At 40.1% G+C, this 22725-nt stretch overlaps 1 long non-coding RNA gene across 1 annotated transcript in view; it reads right to left on the bottom strand.

Annotated features, from left to right (window-relative positions):
• Positions 1 to 22511, bottom strand: part of LOC141572377 (uncharacterized) — a 236051-nt gene extending 213540 nt beyond the window's left edge. Inside the window, exon 1 of the long non-coding RNA XR_012497740.2 lies at positions 22443 to 22511. This is a non-coding gene — a long non-coding RNA (uncharacterized LOC141572377). The remainder of the gene's footprint in view (positions 1 to 22442) is intronic.
• Between the last annotated feature and the right edge of the window lie 214 nt (positions 22512 to 22725).

Here is a 22725-nt window from a genome sequence, read left to right as displayed (position 1 = left end):
CAGGCAGTCATCCAACCAATGGTGTTCAAGGGACAGAGTAAAAACAGATGTTTGGGAGACCTCTGCCAAGAAGAGATCTGGCCCTCAAAGAAGAAAGTTGGCAATTTCCAAATCACGTATCAACTGGGGTACAGGTAAGAACATAGACGAGGTTGGTGGATGGCCGGGAGAGCCAATCAGACAGAAGAGTGAGCAGTTACCACCACAAATGTGAACTAGGGAAGGCCGAACATGGATGGATCAATAGGTGCCCAGGACCCACTCCAGACACACCAGATAGTGGACTCAATGACAAAGACACAGGTTTACAACCTGAACATTTACCCCTTACCATGGCAGTTGGGGCCAATGCCACAGCTAATGCTGAATTAGTTGCAATCCCTGGATGAGCTGGAGAAAGCAAAAGCTGATGCTTTCCTCCTCTTCATCTCCACTTGAGCAAATTGTCCAGTCTCTCTATCAGTTGAGATAGTAATATTTGCTACCAAGTATTTGTTCTCACTATGTACCAGACACTGTGCTGGACCCCTTTTAGACTCTATCCCTGATCTGCATAACTCTGCGGAATAATTATTTTACCCATTGTTAGTTTAGAAAAGTAAAATGAAGAGAGGGTTAAATGGTTCATTCAGGAATCTGACTCCTTGTCATCAGTCTGGCAAGGCCTGGAACAGGAGCAACTGGAACATTATTCCCACTGTCCAGAGGCCTAGTTTACTCTAGATAAAAGAAGAAGAAGAAGGAGGAGGAGGAGGAGGAGGAGGAGGAGGAGGAGGAGGAGGAGGAGGAGGAGGAGGAGGAGGAGGAGGAGGAGGAGGAGGAGGAGGAGGAGGAGGAGGAGGAGGAGGAGGAGGAGGAGGAGGAGGAGGAGGAGAAGAGGAAGAAGAAGAAGAAGAAGAAGAAGAAGAAGGAGAAGAAACTAAAATTTTAAAATTTAAAAAAAATGAGTTCAGTGCATAATAGTCACCCCAACAAGGCAGACACCACAAAAAAGTAGTCAACCAGCTCTATAGGAGGTAGGAGAAGAGAGCACAGTGACTGTTGGGGAGGTCAGAAAAGGCTTCTCCAAAGAAGGTTACCCTTGATGCCAGGTCCTAAGCTCCAGCATTTGGGAAGGGAAGGTCCTGAGGCCATGGGACGCCTGGAAAGATGTTATCATGATGATTGACCACGAATGAGGAGAACAGTGATGGACCTGGGAAGGAAGCTGGACCTCAGAGTCAGGAGAACCTGAACTGTGTACCAAGCAGAAAGATAAAGATGACATAGGAAGTGGCCAAGGGAGGTTGCATGAATAAAGCAGGGGACAAGGAGTGGAGTGAGGAAATTTGGATGATCCAGAGAACTAAATAGGAACACTGAACAAAAGTTGAAATGTTTCCTTTCTGTAAAGATGTTATTTGGAGAACAGGAATTTTACAAGGTATATATAATACTCATTTAAAATTGTATACCAGTCCAGGCACTAAATTTTGAAGGTGAGCATGAATGTACCTGGCAGGAAACAGGAATAAGGGTATTCCAGGTATAACATGTGCAAATGTGCACAGCTAATGGGTAATGAGACATGACAAGGGAACAGCAAATATTTCAACAAAGCCTTGATTTGTGCACCTGGGGCTCTGGATGGGATTGGAAAGATGGGCATTTACCGCATCATGTTGAAAGGCTTTTATGACATACTGTATAAGACTTGAACGCATTGCATATATGTTTTCAGATAGGTAATGTCATCCTCCAGTTGGTGTTTTAGAGGGCCCATTATCATGGCACTGCGAGGTCAGGGAACACACTGGAGGAAGAATAGTTAGGAGGCCAAAACCAAGGCAACTTAGCAGTCTGTGAAAGAGGAAGAAACAATAGCACATCACTTATATAACCTATTCACATGCTATTTTTTTGTTTATTTCTAAAGACTTCTTTTTAATCCTAACAATTATACTGCAAGGTAGATATATATTAACAACAGTTCACATTTACTGAGCTATTACCATGTCATGTACCAAGTCTTAGAGAGCCATTTGAGCACATTGGCTAAGTGCTTTCACCACTTACTAGCTGTGTGACCTTGGGAAATGAATCTCCCTATGCCTCAGCTTTCTCATCTATGAAATTGGATAATCGTGTAGTGTTGCTGTGGAGGCTAAATGAGATTTACATGTAAAGTACTTAGAATAATTCCTTGTAGAAAGCAACCAATAAATTCAATATAGAAAGCAATCAATAAATATTTGTTATCATTAGCATGTTTACAATTCACAGGGCTTTTTATTACTCTGCTCACACCATGAATGAACAGAAGAGGAAATAAAATCTTAAAGAGAAGTTAGTAGCTCACCAACAGCACAAACTCAGGCTATTCTGACACCTGATCTTATGCAGGAGAGAAGGGGTGCATGGCTTCCATCCAGCACAAATTCCAATTTTATCATGATATGTAAGGAACTGGGGCTGAGGAGAATGCCGTCACCTAAAGCTTATCCATTAATGGCTTCTATGAAAGGGCTTCCTGAGCCAAACAAGGTTCTTTCTCCTTATCTAATTCATTGCAGTGCTTCTTAGAATCCTTTTACAGCATTTCTATCTTCTGTGACATTTAATTTGCAGTCCCAGGAAACCAGAAACTTTCACATATGCAGTTGCCTAGGCTTCCAAAGAAAGGAACACTCCCTTAACTAGGCAACCGATATTTCTGGCACAAACCTCAGTCAGTTAATGTGGCAACGTGCAGTGCAGTGGGTGTTCAGCTATGCTTGCGATGAGTCAGCCAGATTTCTCTGCCCAGAGATTTTCAGGGTTGATAAAGCCATGTAAAAAGGAAAATCAAGGTTGACCATAATTATGATAAAGACAGGGTCTTATTCCCCGTTAAAATTATTGTTATTCCAGTAGTGTGATCTATATATTAGGCATAATAGTGAAGTTACTTGTCATTTGTTGGTTACCTACTCTATCATACAGGTAAGGCTCAAAGAGGTAGGTAATTTGCCCAAAGTAACATAGCTAGTGTATTAGTTTTCAAAGGCTGCAATAACAAACTTAATACCTTTGTGATAAAAGCTACTAACCTTGTAGTAATGTGTTTTAGCAATGTGATAAAAAACAATAAAAACAACAACAACACTAATTTATTTTCTTAACGATCTGGAGATGAGAAGTCCGGAAGTTTCATAGTTAAAATCATGAAGTCAACAGGGCTGTTGTATTTCTTTCTGGAAACTTTAGGAACCCATTTCCTTGTTTTTTCCACCTTTTTGAGGCTGCCTATATACCTTGGCTCATGTTAACCTTTCCCAGTCTTCAAAGGCAGCAATTTCATCATTCTGACCTCAGCTTTCGTGGTCACATCTTTTTCTCTGACTCTGGCTCTTCTGCCTCCTTCTTCCACTTTATAAGGATCCTTATGATTACATTGGTCCTACCTGGATAATCCAGGATAACATCTGCATTTTAAAATCAGCAGGTTAGTGGACTTCTGGTCTACTAGATGGCCAAGCAGGTAAACTGGCTGTGGCTACGATAAACAGCCTACATTTGGGCTCACCTACTTCCACGACCGTATCAAAACTACAACTAAATTATAGAACAACACTGTTGAAAACCACCTGAAGATTAGCTGATCAGAGCTCCTATAATTAAAGATATAAAGAAGAAGCTATGTCAAGACTGATAGGAGGGACAGAGACGTGAAATGGGCTGGTCCCACATCCACATATGGTGGATGGGAGAGATAGCTCAGCTGTGGAGGAATGAGGGGTCCCTGTCCCATACCAGATTCCCCAGCCCAGAGCACCAGTGCTGGGAAGCAGAGTCTCCACAACAGCTGGCTGTAAAAATCAGCAAGGACTTAGTCCAGGCGAGACAGAGGGCTGCTATAGAGTGCTTTAAGAGGGCTGTCCTCTTAAAGGGCCAAGCACAGATTCACTCATTCACAAGCTCATTTACTTGTTATAAGCTCCAGTGAAGCTGCTTGAAAAGCACTAGGGACATATGGGGAGCAACTGAATTTTCTGGTTTTAGGAGCTGGAGGGGCAGCTCTTCACAACTAAAGTGTCAGTGGGGACCATTTTTCCTTTGTTGAATCCTCCCCACACCAAGTCTGCAAGCATAGGCAGGCACCAAATCTGAATCTTCATCAAACAGGCTAACACTGCTTGCCCTACCCTAGTTATTCTCTGACACTCTGCCCCACTCAATTCCCACAAGGGCAGGAACATCTTTCAGAGGTTGATCCACACGAGTGGCCAGCCTGGGCCCATGCTGTGGACTCTCCTGAAATCACTCAAAGGTCCACAAACCCCAAATAAGCAGCGGCTATCCCAGCATGCCTTATATCTCTTGCTAAGTAGCTCTAAGCCTAGAGCTAGTGGCAGCCAGCCTCAGTTTGCAACACAGCCTCTCCCAGGTGCCTCCAAGGCCAGCACAGGCAGCTATGAAGCACAGATCACTTAGTAGCTCTATCAAGTGGCCCTCGCTGGACAAAGGTAGCAGCTGACCTTAGTCTGCAGTGGAGGCCATCCCAAGGGGCCTCAGAACTAACACACCTGGTGGACAGCCTCAGACCACACCAAAGTACCACCCAATTAGCACCACAAATCACACACCCAAAGGGTAGACTTGGCATGGGGGGACCAGAGCCCGGCTAAAGTGAATCCTGCTCCATGAGGTCAATCCCCACACAACAGCTTGTCTGCTGTAGTCAGAGCCAGTCCTCACAGCCAGTCAGCCTGAGGGTCAATCCCACAAACTGAAATGACAACAGCAATCAAGGCTCAGTTACAACAGGAGAGCACACACAACACACACAAGGGACACACCTGGAGCAACTGGCTCAGGAGAACAAGAGACTGAACAACTGGGTTCCACAGGACACTTACTACCTAAGGCCACTCTGCTAAAATTGGGAGATACAGCAGATCTACTAAATACATAGAAACAAATACAGGGCTCAGCCAAAATGGGAAGACAAAGAAACATATTCCAAATGAAAGAATTGGACAAAACTTCAGAAAAAGAACAACATGGGGATAAGAAATCTACCAGATGCAGAGTTCAAAACACTAGTTATAAGCATGTTCAATGAAATTAGGGGTAGAACAGATGATCTCAGTAAGAACTTCAAGAAAGAGATAGGAAACATAAAAATGGAGATAAACATAAAAAAGAACCAGTCAGAAATGAAGAATACAATAACTGGAATGAAGAATACATTAGATAGAATCAAGAGCAGATTAGACAAAGTGAGGACTGAATCAGCAATTTGGAAGATAAGATAGCAGAAAACACCCAGTCAGAACAGCAAAACAAAACAAAAAAGGAAAAAGGAAAAAAAATATGAGGATAGTTTAAGGGGGTTCTGGGACAACATCAGGCATAACAACATTCGCATCATAGGAGTATCAGAAGGAGAAGAGGGAGAGCAAGGGGTTGAAAACCTATTTGAAGAAACAATGACAGGAAACTTCTCTAACTTCGCAAAGGATATAGACATATAAGTATAGGAAGCACAGAGTGTCCCAAACAAGATGAACCCAAACAGGCCCATACCAAGACACAACAGAATTAAAATGCCAAAGCTTAAAGACAAAGAGAGAATCTTAAAAGCAGCAAGAGAAAAGCAGTTAGTTACCTACAATGAAACTCCCATAAATCAATCAGCTGATTTCTCAACCGAAACTTTGCAAGCTATAATAGGGATGGCACAAAATATTCAAAGTGATGAAAAGCAAAGATCTACAACCAAGATTACTCTACCCAGTAAGGCTATCATTTAGAATTGAAGGACAGATAGCTTCCCAGACAAGAAAAAGCTTGAAAGACTTCATCACCACCAAACCAGTATTATAAGTAATGTTGGAGGGACTTCTTTAAGAAGATGAAAGACCCTGCCACCACCGGCCCTGTAGCGTCCCACGCGATGAGAGTTGTGGGGAGCGAGGAGGGCGGCGCAGGGTTAACAAAAGACAGTAGTCATGATTAGAGTTTAAGCAGACCAAGGGACCTCCAGTCTCAAGGACTGGATGCCCCAAATCAGGCCTCACATAAGCTTTTATTAGTTCAGTGGGGAAGCAAAGGAGATAAAGTGTGACAATCTCAAGATCTGTGAATTTTATGCATCATAAGAAGCCATTTAAGTCAATCACCCTTGCCTGCAGGCAGCTGGACTGTAAGTCTCAACTTTCCCAAGAGACAAAAACCTATATGCATAGGAATAGAAGGAGAGCACATCACTAAATCACTTCCCTTGCAGGTTCTGGGAAGGAATGCAGCCACAGAGGCTGAGGCTCTCCTTAGCCTGAGGAAAGTGGGGGGCTGTGTCCACCCCTGTGAACCCTGTGGGTTCTCCTGTTGGTCCCCACACTACTGTGCCTGGTTTGAGTTGGTCCTTCTGTGAGGAATCTTACTCGTCATTGACTGTCCAGTCATCTTTCTGGGACCAAACAGGGAGATATAAGTTGCAAACACAAAGGTTTAGCAAAGTCCCTGAAAGGATCCGTCTTACAGACTCTCTTTTCTTTGGGGGTAGATAAAAGGAAACAAATGGTTAAGCTGCTGTGTGGCAACACTGCTCAATGCTAGAAGTGGAACAGTAGCAGTCAGATCAAAAGAACAGAATATTTGCAGTTCTGAGAACTGTGGTCCGCAGACAGATTTGCAGCCCAACTAGTTCCGCAAAGAGGAGGGAGCTGTGGAAGGAGGACTGGCTGTGGTGATGGTCACCGCCATTGCTCTAGGCCACCTCTCACAACCCACCCCGCCTTTGTACCCACATATCTGGGCAGATCCCTGCAGGAGTGAACAGAGCTGCTGAAACACACGGGCACTGAATCTGATGCAGGAAGAGCTTTGGAACTTCAGAAGCTCTCCACATTCCTCAAGGAGGTTCCTCAAAAAACTAAGAATAGAATTACCATATGACCCAGCAACCCCTCTCCTGGGTATTTACCCCCAAAAAATATGAAAACATTTATCCATAAAGACATGTGTGCTCCAATGTTCATTGCAGCTTTATTTACGGTGGCCAAGATATGGAAAAAAAATAAAATATCCTTCAGTAGATGAATGGATAAAGAAGTCGTGATATATATACTCAATGTAATACCATTCAACAGTAAGAAAGGATGAAATAGCACCATTTGTGATAACATGGATAGATCTTGAGAGTATAATGCTAAGCGAAATAAGTCAGACAGAAAAAGCAGAGAACCATGTGATTTCACTGATATGTGGTATATAAAACTGAAAACAATGAAAGAACAAGACAAACAAATGAAGGAACAAAAACTCATAGACACAGACAATAGTTTAGTGGTTACCAGAGGGTAAGGGGGGAGGGAGGCTCTAGAAGAGGGTAAACGGGTCAAATATATGGTGATGGAAAGAGAACTGACTCTGGGTAGTGAACACACAATGGGATTTATAGATGATGTAATACAGAATTGTATACCTGAAATCTATGTAACTTTACTAACAATTGTCACCCCAATAAACTTTAATTTAAAAAAAGTAGGAAGATCATGTGTAATTACAGTAGTAAATAAAGGGACACATACAAACACACACACAAAAGAAATAAAAAAATGACAAAAACATAAACGTGGTGTGGGTGAGTAAAAATGGTAGTGATTTTAGAATGTGTTTGAACTTAAGCAACGATCAACTTAAAATAGACTGCTATAAACATAGCTTGGTATATATGAAGCACATGGTAAACACAAACCAAAAATCAACAAGGGAGATACAAGAAGTAAAGAGGAAGGAATTCAAACATAACACTACAGAAAACAACATACAAGAGAAGAGAGCAAGACAATAAGAAAGGAACAAAGAAGAGCTACAAAAACAATCAGAAAACAATAAAAAGGCAATAACTACATACCTATCAATAATTACTTTAAATGTACAGGGATTAAATGCTCCAATCAAAAGGTGAATGGCAAAAGAAGGAGTGGTACAAACATACAATGGAATCTTACCATTTGTAACAACGAAGATGGACCTAGAGGGTATTATGTTAAGTGAAATAAGTTAGACAGAGAAAAACAAATGCCATACGATTTCACTTATATATTGAATCTAAAAAACAAAAAAATGAACAAACAAAACAAAACAAACTCATAGATACAGAGAACAAACAGATGCTTGCCAGATGGGAGGGAGGTTGGGAGGCTGGGTGAATAGGGTAAAGGGATTAAAAAGTACAAATTGGCAGTTACAAAACAGTCATGGGGATATAAACTACAGCTATGGAAGATAGTCAATAATATTGTTATAACTATATATGTTGTCAGACGGGTCCAAGATTCATCAGGGGGATCACTTTGTATGTTATATATAAATGTATAATCATAATGCTGTACACCTGAAACTAATATAATATTGAATGTCAACTGTAATTGAAAATTAGAAAATTAATCATTTTTACTGATAGGAATAGAGTAAACATATTAGTTGGAAAAAAAAAAAAAGAAAATCAGCAAATTACCAAACATAATTTCATCTGCAACCTTAACTCCCCTTTGCCATGTAATCTGACATATTCCAGGTTCTGGGGGTTAGCATATGGACATCCTTGTAAGGCCGCTATTCTGCCTATCACAGCTAATATGAAATGGATACAGCATGAATTGGAACCACAATATACCTGATTCTAAAAGCTGCACTTTTAACCATCACGTTATACCAGACTACTGCAAAAATATCAGGTCTTTATCTTCCAAAGGAAATGACTAAGAATGGTTGTTATGATTTCCACCAGGTCCATTCCCTCCAAATAACTAAATGCTTAATATTTAAGTTGCTAATCTGACATTATATGTTCTTATTTGAGCAAAACAAGAACAAAGTAAAGTGGATAGCAGAAGGATTATTATTATTATTATCTCCATTTCAGGTATTAGGATCAGAGAAAATAAGCGTCGTGAGCAAAGTTTCACTTTTAATAAATGACAAAGTCTTCTCAAGCCCTGAGATTTTGACCTTGAGTCTTTGTACACATCCCCCACACCAAATGAAATAAAAAGAACTCCAGTTTTAAAAAGTCATTTACAGCTGGATTCAATTTGCAGCTCCTCCACATTCTGGCTGTGTGGCTCAACCTCTCTGAGTCTTTGTTTTTCATTTGTAAATGGAAAGCAAGAACACCTACTCTGAAAGCTTGTTAGGTGAAATAGTGATCACGACAGAAGCATCCTGGCACTCAGTAGGTGCACAATAATGGTATCCAGTTATTATTGCATGAAAAACCAGCTGGATGCATAACCTCTGGAAGGATGGCACCAAGTCTTACATTGAAAGAGTTTTTGGCAAATATGCAAGTAGAGCAAGCTTCTTCAGAAGTTCCAAACAGGCAGAATTCTCCATTCGATGACAAGAACCTGCGCCTACGGAAAGGAGTGGCCTCATTTTACGATTGTCTGGGATTCACCTGGAGGCACAATTCCACTGGGTTACACATAATCAGCAAGTGGCTTCAAAACTCCCCTAAAATCTCCAGGGACTTTCATTTTGTTGATAGTATTTTTGTTTGTTTTATTTGTATTTTTTGCTTTGTTTTGACTGTATCCTCTCAGGTCCAAAACCACAGACAGGAAATAAACTGGCTCTATCTGGAGAGCATTTGCTTTAAGGTGTTGCTCTAGACCCTGAAGAACGCCACTTCATGAAGGCACCAGTACAGAGGGGCTCATAGAGGCAGACACTGTGCGTGCATGTCCAGGGATCGCTGGAGACTGCACACCGACTCCCCAGGCCAACAGCTAATTCTCTACCTGTCAAAATCTTACGTATCTCTGGTCATTCCATTTAGACAGCTTCCCGCACGCCCCTCCATTACTAACACTCCTTCCTCTTTGCCTCACACAACACATCATCCTTCTATTTGACCTTTGTCTTGCAGTAGAGCTGTTATCTGCATAACTCTACCAACGTCCAAGGGCTCAGCACAGACAGCTTTAGTCAACATCCTGTGAGGTGAATCAACAAATCTACTTGTTAAAGGTGGTGGTGACGTCAAGAGTCAAATGCTGTCCATGGTTTCCATTCAGTGTCCCTTCAAGGAGCAGCCACTGAACACTTACTCAGTACCTGGTCCTATGAAGGATGAAACGGCATTCTCTGTACTCAGAGAACATGCACTGTAACAGAGGAGGGAGACATAGCATGCTCTAAGGGGGCCATGCGAGCATACAGAAGAGGCGCATACCCTGGATTAAGGATCTCTCAGGGGATACTGTTTTGGTCCTGCTTTTGGTTCCTCACCTGTAAAATTAAGGAGTTGGAATAAATCCAAGAATGCTGACTACCAGGCATGGGCATATCTAGCTCACAGATGCGAGATCCTCCTACTGTATTAGCCTGCATGGCAGGTTTCTTTTCTTCCGTGATCATATGTCAGAAGTGTTAGCAATGCAGGCCCCATTTTTCTCCCGGACGACGATGGGCTGAGCTGAGACACGATGCCCCTTGCATCTGCATGTGCTTGCCAGTCACTCTTGGCCCCTTTACTTGCTATGACCTTTCTTGCATGGAAACCAAGTATCAGTTGCCGTTCTTCATCATAGGTCACCTCCTTCACTGAACTTTAGGATTAGCTGATATTTAATATACCACACAATTTGAATAACCTGGCTTTCTGCTTACTTAAATCCATGAAAAAGTTATTATGCCAACCTCAATACTAGGAACTGGGGATATGGAGATAACTAAGAAATAGCTCTTGCCTTCAAGGGAGGAACCAAGGAGAGACCAATTATAGCACACCAGTGAAACAGACAGTGATGTGTGCTAACAGGAAGGCAGGAAGGGAGACACAAAACAAGGGAGAGAGCAGATAGGCTTTGCAGCAGAACCTGCCCAGGTAAACAGCGAGGGGAGGAGCTTCGCCAGCACACTGCACATATGTAGGTACACTGTAGGTTCGAAGTACGTGGTGGCTGAATAGACTGGAATTAGCTGAATTCTAACATGAGGAAGCTGCACACACAGAGACAGAGAGGTGAGTGGTAAAGACTTTCTATTCTAGGAGCCAAAATTAGTTAAGCAGAGTTGTGCATAAAATTCACTTTGGGAAGAAATGAGATATGAGGCTGGGGAGGCAGGAAAAAAAAAATCCAATAATGTAGGACCTTGTGTGTCATGCTGATGAGGTTTAATTTATTCTGAAGATAATAGGTTACCATGGTAGGTGATTAAATGGGAAGCACATGCATAGCTCTATGGGGCTTTTTTGAAAGGTTGCTCTGTCAGGAAAGTGGGTGGTGAACTGGAGTGGTATATACCATAGATAGAGAAATGAGTTGCCAGACCATTGTGGTAAGTCTGGCAAGAGAAGATGTGTCAGTTAGGAATTCTATGTTGCAAATGAGAGACGCTCCTAGTCAAATTCAGTTTATCAATATGTACACTTATTGGCTCATGGAATGAAATTAATGAAGCGGGGTGAGCTTCAAGTACGACTTAATGCAGTTTCTCCACATCCATTTGTTTTCTTTTCCCTTGGCTATGCTTCATCCTCTGGCTGGTTTTCCTTATGCTGGTAAACGGATCCAGGCTTCATTTCATATCATCACTACAACGCCCCAGAAATCATCCCCATGCATCTCAATAGCAAAATGGATCATGTGCTATTGATTCAACCTTTTACCCACAGAATGTGGAAACCTAGGTTCCCAAACCAATCACTGGGGTAAGAGTATAGAATTACCATTGGACTAATCAGACCTATCCCAGAAGCTGGGAATTGGATCAGCTTTCCCTGAATCACTCAGACCACGTAGAGGTGGCATGTATATATAAACAAGATTTAGATTACTATCAGGAAGGGGAGAAGAGTGTTTAGGAGGCAGCCATCCAGACCAGCCTGGGGCAGTGATGGCCTGAATAAAAGAAGTGTCAGGAATGAAGAAAAGGAGAGGATGGAAAAATGTTAGAAATGGAAGGATTAAGATTTGGTCATTGATTGAATAAGGGAAGTGAAGAAAGGGATTGAGGAGGGATTCTCAACTTTGTGACACAGATAACTGGGATCCCTGGAGGACAAGCATATTTTGAAGTAAAACTAGTAAGTTAACTTTCGAACATGTTAAGTGGCTCTGACTCTTAATTATGCAAGTGACACACAGAAATTAGTTGGATAGTTGAGTCTGGATCACAAGAGATGGGACTGGAAATAAAGATGAGGAACATGATGGGTATGCACTAGGGACAGAGTGATGTAAGAAAAGCAACTTCTGGACATGTTACGTGCTTACAAGAGTGCATCTCTGGCTCAGAGATAGCAGAGATATCGTTCACCTCTGAGAGTCGCCTCTTCACCCTCAATACCAAGGGAGTTCCAGCCGATGACTGAGAGAGTGGACGAGCAGCTTTATCACCTCTTCTTCGTACTCCTTCAAGTGAGCTAAAATGCATTATAGCTGCCACTCGTGTCTGCCCTCTGGGAGTTTACAATGTTAGACAAGTGTTCAGTCAGTTTAGGACACGCACTATGTCTGAAAAGATGTCCTCATCATACAAGAGAAGCAATACATTCCCAGTGTTCAGAAATATCAGAAAGCTGACTGAGAATTCACTTGTACTTGATAATATGTGGCTTGTCTTGTCAGGATATTAAATATTACAGAGGTAGCTCATCACTGCAGATTAATGAAGTCACCAGAATCATTTAGAAAGCAATTGAGTGACTAATTTTAATTAGAAGTTTGATTGCTACCATTGAAATGAAACCAAAGAATACCATACTCCTCACTCCCTGAATGTTTTCCCTTTGGAACAACAATTACTATGTCAATCTTTAGTTCATTAGTGGGCCTTTTCTAAGATAAAGCATTAAATAGTTTCCAAAGAACAGAGATTTTTAAGCAGGTAATATAGGTTAGCAGGACTCTTATCAGGAAAACTGCTGGAGTCAAAAGGCAGGACAGAAAATGATGCTTTCTGACTGTAAGGTAATATAATGAAAGACAAAGTAAATAGCATTAATCTTCCTTCCAGGAGAAATAATAGAGGATTTTCCAAGAAATAAGATATGATCATAAGTGTATGCCTGACAAGTTGGGATGCTTTCTTCAGATTGGCAAGGACACATGTGAGCTCCTAAAAAGAAAGCTAGCCATTTAAAACGAAACAAACCCAAAAACCTGAAATGCCTATCATAAAGAAATTTTGTAACTAGATATAAGATGTTGATTAGCATGTGTTTTTAGAAATGAGACACCAGAGACTAGAAGGCAACATTTGTCAGAGCATATAGTCACATAAAAAGAGAGGAAGACACAGAGAGTGAAAAGGAGAGGGAGGGAGGGAGGAAAGATGGGATGGAGGGAAGAAAAGAGGGTGGAAGAGAGAGATATTATATGGAAAATTTGCATTTGGCTCACCAAACTGGTGTACTCTGCAATAATGACCATGCTCTGGGGTCCACATGGCCTGTGCCATCCGTATCCAGCTATTTTCTTTTGTTCTGATTTCATATTTATAAACAGTCTTCTTACTTCTAATTTGTTTCCCAGACATCCCAGGATTTGGTAAGCAGACGGTGTGAACTCCTAAATGGTTTCCTTCCTCCTGCCCTTGCCCAATTTAATTCTATCAATGAATAATAACTAAGGCGTCATGTTGAAACATAGATCGGATTATATAATTCCTCTTTTCAATACATTGGAATGGCTTTGAATTTCATTCTAACTAAAAGCAGTGGTCTCCAAGGTTCTACAGACCTGGTTCCATCCCTTGGTCTGCTCCACCCATCCTATCCCATTACTTCTCTGAATCATCCCCTATCCTCTCCTCACTCACATGCTGGCTTTCTTGTTCCATAAACACGCCAAGTACATACATTCACCAGGACACTTACTCAACCTGCTTCCTCTGTTAAAATAATCGATCCCTAGAAAGCCAACTGCTTTCCTCATTTTCTTAGCTTCTCTACATATATTTCATGTTTTCTTTGAGGCCTTCCCTGACCATCTTACTTAAAATATGACCCTTCCTTGACACTCCCTATTTATTTATTTTTATGTAATTCTTAACACCATCTAATGTACTATTCTTGCTACTCATATATGTGTTTTGTATTGTCTGACTGCTCACTAAAACATAATCTCCTTGCTGTATACCCAGAAGTATACTACCACCTGGCACATTAGAAAGGTCAACAAATATTTGTTGAATTGAATTTCACGTCACCAGAGGTCAGCACTGTGGGTCAGAAAGTATTTGCAGATGGAGAAATACAATATCACCAACTAAACCAGTAAGAGGTGAGACAAGGACACAGTCCACTTTTTGGTCCACGACTTTGAGCACTACACCACATAAGGTCTATCGTCGTTGTCATTCTTTCCCACATGGCCCTCACAATTCATATAAAATTCTGACTGGCTCATGTCAAGTAGGGGATCCAAGACATGATTCTTTTCAATTCACTATATAGGCAGATTTCCAGAACACACCTCACCATACACCATCTCTTTTATTTTTTCCTTTTGATGCCCTTGGTTCAAATTGTCTACACCAGAACATGTACAGTTGACTCAGTGTTGTCATTCCCCATATGCTAGGAAGAGTCTCGCCAAGGGACTAACCTGGGGTAGAATCTCTCAGTACTGCTCTCCCTCTAATCCCAAGAATGATCCCTACTACTGACCAACTCTTTACGTTATTTTTACAACAGTTCCTTGTATTTGGCCTCTTTTCCCTTCTCTAATCATGGGAAAGATTATCTGATAATAAACACTGGTTGTCTAAAAATTAAAATCAGGACATCCCATCAAACCTATATTCCAGTTTTCATCCTGAGGCCATATGTTATATTAGCTGACACTGCACTTTCCTTTCCCCTCATTACCAACTCCATTACACACTTTATATCTCTACTCAAATACCTCTTTACAGAAAGCCTTAAATAAGACCCACTGCCACCAGTACTCCATATATCTTCTCTCTCCTTTTTTATATTATTTTATTTTATTTTATTTTTTTGTAGCACTTCTATCTGAACATATGAGTGGGTACACATACACACGTACACATATTTATTTATTTACTTTTTTATCATTTGTTTCACAACTAGAATGTTATCATCCATGAAATCCAAAGTACCTAGAATATTGTGTGATATATTTCTTTTCTTCCTCCAGATTATATCTGGCTTTATGGACAATAACTATTTTTATTGATCTTTGGGTCTTTTCCACCTTCCTCTTATCCTTGGAATCTATGGAAGGAGATGAGACTTAATCATTTTTTTAGTATAAATCATGTACTAAATATTGCAGTAGGCAAGTTCATATCCAAAGTCATTTAATATAGTCCTAGCCACCTATAATTTATTATCATCCTTTTCATCATCAATAAAAATACTGACATTTATATTTTGCAGATGCAAAACTGTAAATTAAAAAGAAAATTATTGCCCAAGATAGTGGTAAACCAAATTTAATTTTCAGATCTCAATTCTAGGATGATGGTTATATTGGTGATGCTGCTGATGGTATATTATGTTTATTGTATGTCTTTATCATTTTATGTGTGTCAGACTCTGCTAAACTCTGTATAAACATTATCTCACTTAATAGTGATAATAACTGTAATACCTTATACTTACATAATGCTAGTTATGTGCTAAGCACTGTTCTAAATAGTCTAGATTATTAACTAATTCAATCCTCATAAGATCCCTATGAAGCTGTGGCAGAAATTGTTAGCTGATCATCAAAACCATTTTCTTTCCCTCCTTGACACTTACCATGACTGGATTCCCCGTCTCCCTGGAGGTGATGAGAACCACTTCCAGGCTGAGCCCGTAAGAGTCACCCTATGATTCTCTCATTGTTCTGGTTAGTGGGATGAACATCTTGGAATGTTCCCAGGCAACCTTGGAAGCTATGTATTGGAGACACCAAAGTTGTCACCAGCTTGAGATGCTGAATGACTGTGAACTACAGACTTGACCCCAACCCCTATTTCTACCCTGTGTTGCCTTAGACTGCTCACCTGGTAGGCTAACCTACTGAATTTAAATGGTTTATTTCTTTTAGCAATTAGCTTATTTATTTCCCAGGTAAATAGTATTCTTATCCACTTTTCACAAATGATAAACTGGAGCACTGACAATTTAAATAACTTGCAAGTAGTTATTTTCATCCTTGTTTTGTAAATAAGGAAATGGAATCCCCATGAATTTAAATATTTGGTCATACTATATGAGTCATGTTCAGTTAACCAAACGGAACATTAAGTTGTTCAATAAGGGATAATTACCATGCAAAACTATTCACTAAGGTGACGGAGGATCTGAAAGGGCAAACAGGGGACAGTGAAGAAATCCAGAGCTCAGGAATAGCAGGAGGCCACCACCAGCCCTAGGACACGCAGGATAAAGAGTAGGTGGTGTTACCAGAGTGGCCTAGTATAAGCTAGAACCACTATCCTGCAGGAACTGGGAACTATAAAGGAGATGAAACCACCGATGATGTCCTACTAAAGTAGAGAAAGCAGGAGAGAAAGAACCTGCTTCCTCTCAGTTCCAGTCTTCTCCCAATGACTTCCATTAGCTGGTCTTAGCTAGAGTCCAACTGGCAAAAGAACATGCAGAATGCACTTGTTGAAATTAGGGCCCTGCAATACAGAAAGGAACAAGGGAACCACGAGGAATGGCTCTAAGAGCAAATGGGCAACTGACCAGAATACCAACGAAGGGCTCAGCCAGTAAGTAGCAAACCCATGATTGGCACTCAGGCATGCATACCTCCTAGGTCACATCTAGACCTGGTATTCTGATATGCTATGCTGTCTCTCAAGTGAACATAGTTCTTTCTTTGTATATAGTATATCTTAAACAAATACTTGCTTTCATCGTTTACACCTTTAAAAAAAACTATTTAGCTCATAGGATAGAGAGAGGCTTTGTTAAAAAAGAAACAGGACAGTAATTGGGTATCTTTCTACCACCTTTTCAGATAGTTCCAGGTAAACATTAAACAATGGTATGGATGTCAGAAGATATCCCAACGATAGCAATATTCAGCCAACATAACGGCGGTAAGCATGGGCTTTGTGGTTGAGAAAATCTGCTTTGGAATATGTGCCAATCACACTTACTAACTGCATAACATTTGGGATAAAATTATTTAAATTCATTGAGCCTTAGTTCTCTCACCTGTAACATGGAGATTCCAATAGCAACAGTCCATAGGTGTATCCATAGTAGAATTTATGAGGAATAAATTAATTAATTTGTATATATATATATATATATATATATATATATATATATATATATCACCTCATTAAGTTCCTGACTTTCAATAAATAGCCATCAGTCCTGTAGCAGCTATTGTTGTCAATGTGTCAATGTGGTTACTGGCGTCAGGTCACTCAGTAAGCAAAGGTAGCTGGAACTGGGATGGAATGCAGTGCAATTCAGAGCACATGGGACTTCCTTAAGGCACTCTGCACATTCAGCTAAAATCCAAAGGATGCAAGACAGCCTCCTTCAAGTGTTATTCTATAAACCCCTGTCATTTTGACAGATTTGAAAAAAATATATTTATTGTAGACACTGAAGCTTCAGAAATTCATTTTATAGTTCACTCTAGTGATAGTACTTGGGCATAATTTCATCATTTATAATGAACCCTCAACAGAAAATGAATTTCAAGTGATTATACTCTAATGGAACAGTACAGAGGTTTATGCAAGCACATTGAAGAGGTTATCAAGAACTTGGGTCAATTTAAATTATTATTTTTTTTTCACTTGGGACTGGAACACAACATTAGCTCAAAATTCTCCTAAATATGCTTCCACTGCTGTGCCAAGGCAAGGGTTCTCTGATTCTTGCGTTGTATGACTTGCCATGTGTTACATGGGAGTTTTAGGTGATAAATTCCCTAAGATAGAAAGTAGATATGTGATAGTTTGTAGGAATAAATTGTCAGATATACTTTTTCTTATCTTGATGCAGATATGAATTCAATTTGAATGTTGATGAGAAGTGGCTGTTGGAATCTTCAGGAACCACTGAATTCAAGTCTGATTCTAAGAGTACAGAGGCATCAATGTTAACTCCCTGTTCTCTGAGACATTTATAGTCTCACCATCAAAATAAACTATTTTGCCGTTAGGCATGCTGTTGGACATAAAAGCTAATTTCCTCATTCCCATTCTGCATTGTATCTGCTAGTGGGTTGAGTTAAATCCACATGCTGTTTTTGGCATGCTCATAGGCTAACCAAACTATAAATTCCTATTTATCCACCATAAACGTTGACCCACTGAAACTATCACTCTGAGGGCAAGGCTATTCTAGTTCAAAGAAGATAGAAACACAAGGGAAGAAGAAGCAAGAGTAAGAGAGAATTTCACAATACCCAGAGTGGAGCAAGTCTGGGCTGTCCATCCAAGTTTTTCAAAGGGGCAGCCCACAAGCCATTAGGTATATCCTCTTCACAGGTATGCCTTCACCAAATGAACAATTTAAAAATATCCCTAGAGACCAGCATTTTCCTATGTTTGTTTTTTTCCTTCTATTTAGACAAATTTTTTAGAGCTGGGTGTATGGTTAACTAGTACGGCTGATATTCCCTCACAAGGTAGGGTACAAAGGAATAGTCAGGAAATAATCCCAGCTTTATAAAGTGGCTTCCCCACATCTCCTCACTGTTGCTATAACTGGAGTAGCCATTCTGTTTCATTCCAAGTTCAGTGTACTAATGTACCTTCACTAACCAAAGACAACAGAAATAGGATACTGCACTAGACTCCTATGTATCATTCATTCATTCATAAAATATTTATTGGACAACTACTTTATATATATATATATATATATATATATATATATATATATATATATAAAGTAGTTGTATATGTATATATATATGCATATACAACTATGTATATATATGTATATATATGTATATATATATATATATATATATATATATATATATATATAAAATGTCAGGCACAGTCTTATGTTCTAGGGATATCTAGGGATAGGAATAGCAGTGACCAGAATAGACAAAAACTACTATTCTTATTGAGTTTACATTCCAGTGCAGGAAAGAGACAATAAACAAGACAAAATATTACTATATAATGTGTTACATGAAAATTGTGGTGGAAAAATTAAAGAAGAAAGTAGATAAAGAATACTGGAGGTGAGGAATGTTGCTAATGTTTTCAATGTCAGCATCATTCTAGCATTTATGAAAGCTCTAGAATTTAACTGAAAGTCAGTTTCATGATGTATACAGTTACTTAAAATATTGAGTCTCAAAGCACTTACAGAAACATGACCCTAACCATTTGAATATTAGAAGTTTGGCAGTAATTCCCAAACATTTGCAGGACAATGTACAACTCATTTTACAATAGAACTCTTTGAGGACAAGGAGCGTGACTAGAAAATGGCCCCACTCAGTCAGTTAACTGGCCAGCTCCGGCCAGTCTTTCTTAGTCTTGTGTTCCAACGTGACTCCTGGGATCTTGCGTGGTACTCATCAGAATGACTCTATCCCTGGTTAGATCTGTCCAAACATGTAACTTCATGGATCTGACAGAACCCAACTTATAATGAGCAGTTCTGTCCACAGGGTTGCTTAATAGCTCATGGTGGAGCACCATCTTTATCAGTGCCCAGTAGCATGGCACGAGCGCTTTATTACATGGTATGCAATTCACTGCTACACAGAGCTTGACCTTGCTTCAGAACACTGGAGGTCTATGTTGTGATGTTTCTACTGTAGCTTGCCAAAAACTCCACACAGCATCTTTTTTTTTCCCATGCAGAGAATCTATCACACTATAGGAACTGTCCAATAATGGCCAAAATTCCAGGGCTGCCTCCATTGTAGCCTGGATAGCATACAGAAAGCTTTACTGCTCTGTGCTCATTAACATTTAGCTAGTAGTCTTTCTAATCACACGGCAAATGGGTTACAGCTGTATGTGTGGAATACATGCTTCCATAATGCAGAGATATCTACCAAGTGTTATACTTCCTTCTTAGTGGTGGGAAGTCCAAAATAAAACATTTTGTCCTTAATATATAGAGAATATTCTGGCATGCCACAAAATAGTGAACCTCTAAAAACTTCACTGATTGGCAGGACAACAAAACTTCATAAGATTTATCGTCCACCCTCTTCTTACATAGAGCAATGCTTCTAATGTACTTCCCATATGTTTCCTATCTGATCCTATAACTATGATAACACTGGTTCAGCTAAAATTGGTATTCTGAGAAATGTTCAGACATTCCAGCTCCCACTGGATTATACTATGTCAGATCCAGTAAGTTAGCACAGTCCTGGGACAAAAATCATAAATGTAAAATGTTGTCCAGCACATGTGAATGCAAATTGGTTTTATTCCTTCATCTGAGTAGAAGTGGAAAAGAATGTATTTGCAAGATCAGTAGACACATTACATATCTTTAGGCAGTGTTAATTTTTGCTCTCGCAAATATACCACATATGGCACAGCAACTGCAATTAAGACTAGTACTTATTTAAATTTATGATAGTTCACTAGCATCCTCTAGGGCCTGTCTGCATCATCATGGTGAGAACGGTGAACTAATTGGTGAATATAATGGGACCGCCATCCCTGCAAACCATAAAGGCTTTAAAGTAGGCACTATTTCTACCATTCTTCTGCAGGATGAAGTTGTGTTTGTTTTTTTATTCTTTCCTTGGAATGGGGGAGTTCCAGAGCCTTCTATTTGAATTTCCCCTATAGAATAGCTCTTACTCCACAGGCCAAGAAACAATGTGGGAATTCTGCCAACGACTAAGTATGTTCATTCTGATATTCATTCTGGGACAGAGAATTAAGCACTATGTGGATCTATGGAACAAGTGCATCCACTGTGAACAGGTCCTGGACCAGGGGTCCATTTTTTTCCTGGACACTATATATTCCCATAGTGGCATGTATACCTAGGTACCAATATCAGCTTGGACTCTATGTCCAGTAGTTCTTGAAATGGCTAGATATTACCCTTTGCCTCAGAATATGGATACCTAAGTAAATGACAGTAGGTCACTTTGAGGAAGGGCAGAGAAAATCTGTGATTTTGCAGGGTTCTTCTTCTTGGAGATTCAGAATCTCCTTCAGTCACTGAGTTACAGGTTTAAAAGAAGGTTCATGTCCAGAAAACATACACGAGATTGTGACTTCAGCCTCCTGATCACCCATCCTTGATTTCTTTTGTTTGAGTAAATTGAGCAACCCCTTTATTGACAGCCCATCTATTTACCCTTAGAGTTGCCATGTTCTATTAGTCATTGCTACAGCTCCTTGCAGATCGGGCCCCTTTCTATGTTACTCTGACCATCCAATTATTATGATAATTGATGATTTATCTGATGATTAAATGCCTCCACCTGGTCTCTATTATTTTGAGGTCCTATTATCTCCACTGCTATAGAGAAGCCAGTTCTGAAATAACTTCTCCTGGGGTCAGTTTTCATCCTCGAAGAATAAGCAACACTGAGTTGCTCAGTGATGTTGGTGATCCTCTCACCTGCATAAATGGAGTAGACTCTGGACTCTCCCACTCATCATGGTTGGCTGGTGGATCTTCCAACCTTATAGTCACTCTGGCATGCACAGTTTACTGAAACTTTGTATATCCCTTTCCACCAGCCTTTCTTTTCCACTTACTGCAGGCCATTGCCTTCTCCAGACTTTCAAGAGCCATCCTAGCAGCATGTTAGAAACATCCGCCAGGATCTATGACCAGATATTAAATCTTATATCATGTGAAAGTGTTCCTGCATTGATAAACACTCTTTATCTAACTTAGAGGTTACAGCACCATGAATTCATGGATCCCAGTGTCTCCATGAGTGATGTGTCCAATCCTGACAACTGGAAGAATCATATACAGGAGTATTTTATGGCATGCCCTAGGAGTGACACTAATCACTCCAATCACATTGCTGTAGCTGGAACTCAGTCATAAGACCACCGCTCACTATAAAGAAAGCTGGGAAGTATAGTCTAACTTTGTGCCCAAGAAGAAGAGAAGAGTACCAGTCTTTGCAAGCAGCTAGAATTCTCTACTAAAACAGCAGAGCCCAATAATCCCAAGATTCCTGTGAAGTATCCTGCCCAAAAGACAAGGCTTGGTAAAATGCATGCTTTATAGGGCTTTGAAACTTTTGCAGAGAGAGGGGGAGAAAGGGAAGAAGGGGGGCTGGAGGTGGATGGAGGGAGAGGAAGAAAAAACATTTGTCTCAGTGACTAGAGCTAATAGACACCTCATATAATTCCTCCCATATCTTCCACTGGCTGTATGAGAGTGATTTAAAGAGGAAAGAATGAACAAAATAGACAATTGCTTCCAGTGTCCAGAATCTTAAACTCCTTTCTTTAGTACAGTGAAAACACCATGCCCTAGAAATAGGATGCAGTAAAATATGCTTTACCTTTATCTTGACTCATTCTTTGGACTGAAGATCAAAAGGGCATAAGATCCTTCAATGGGCCCTGCTGAACTGCAAAAAGCAGACAATAAGAAAATGATCAATATTAGTGAATATGTGTACCACCTGTCCTCTTAGCAAAAAACAGTCATAGTACTCCTGTAGCATTTTTGTAGCCTGTGAAAAGCCAGTTTGTTTCCATGATTATCTGAAAACCCATTGCCTGCAATACAAGCTCTGTTGTTATGTTTTTAAAAATCTGCCCTCAATAAACAAACAAACAAAT

The sequence above is a fragment of the Rhinolophus sinicus genome, chromosome 14, assembly GCF_057876585.1.
Source record: "Rhinolophus sinicus isolate RSI-liver-muscle chromosome 14, RSI-T2T, whole genome shotgun sequence".
Lineage (NCBI taxonomy): Eukaryota > Metazoa > Chordata > Mammalia > Chiroptera > Rhinolophidae > Rhinolophus > Rhinolophus sinicus.
This window is presented reverse-complemented; position numbering and strand designations above follow the sequence as displayed.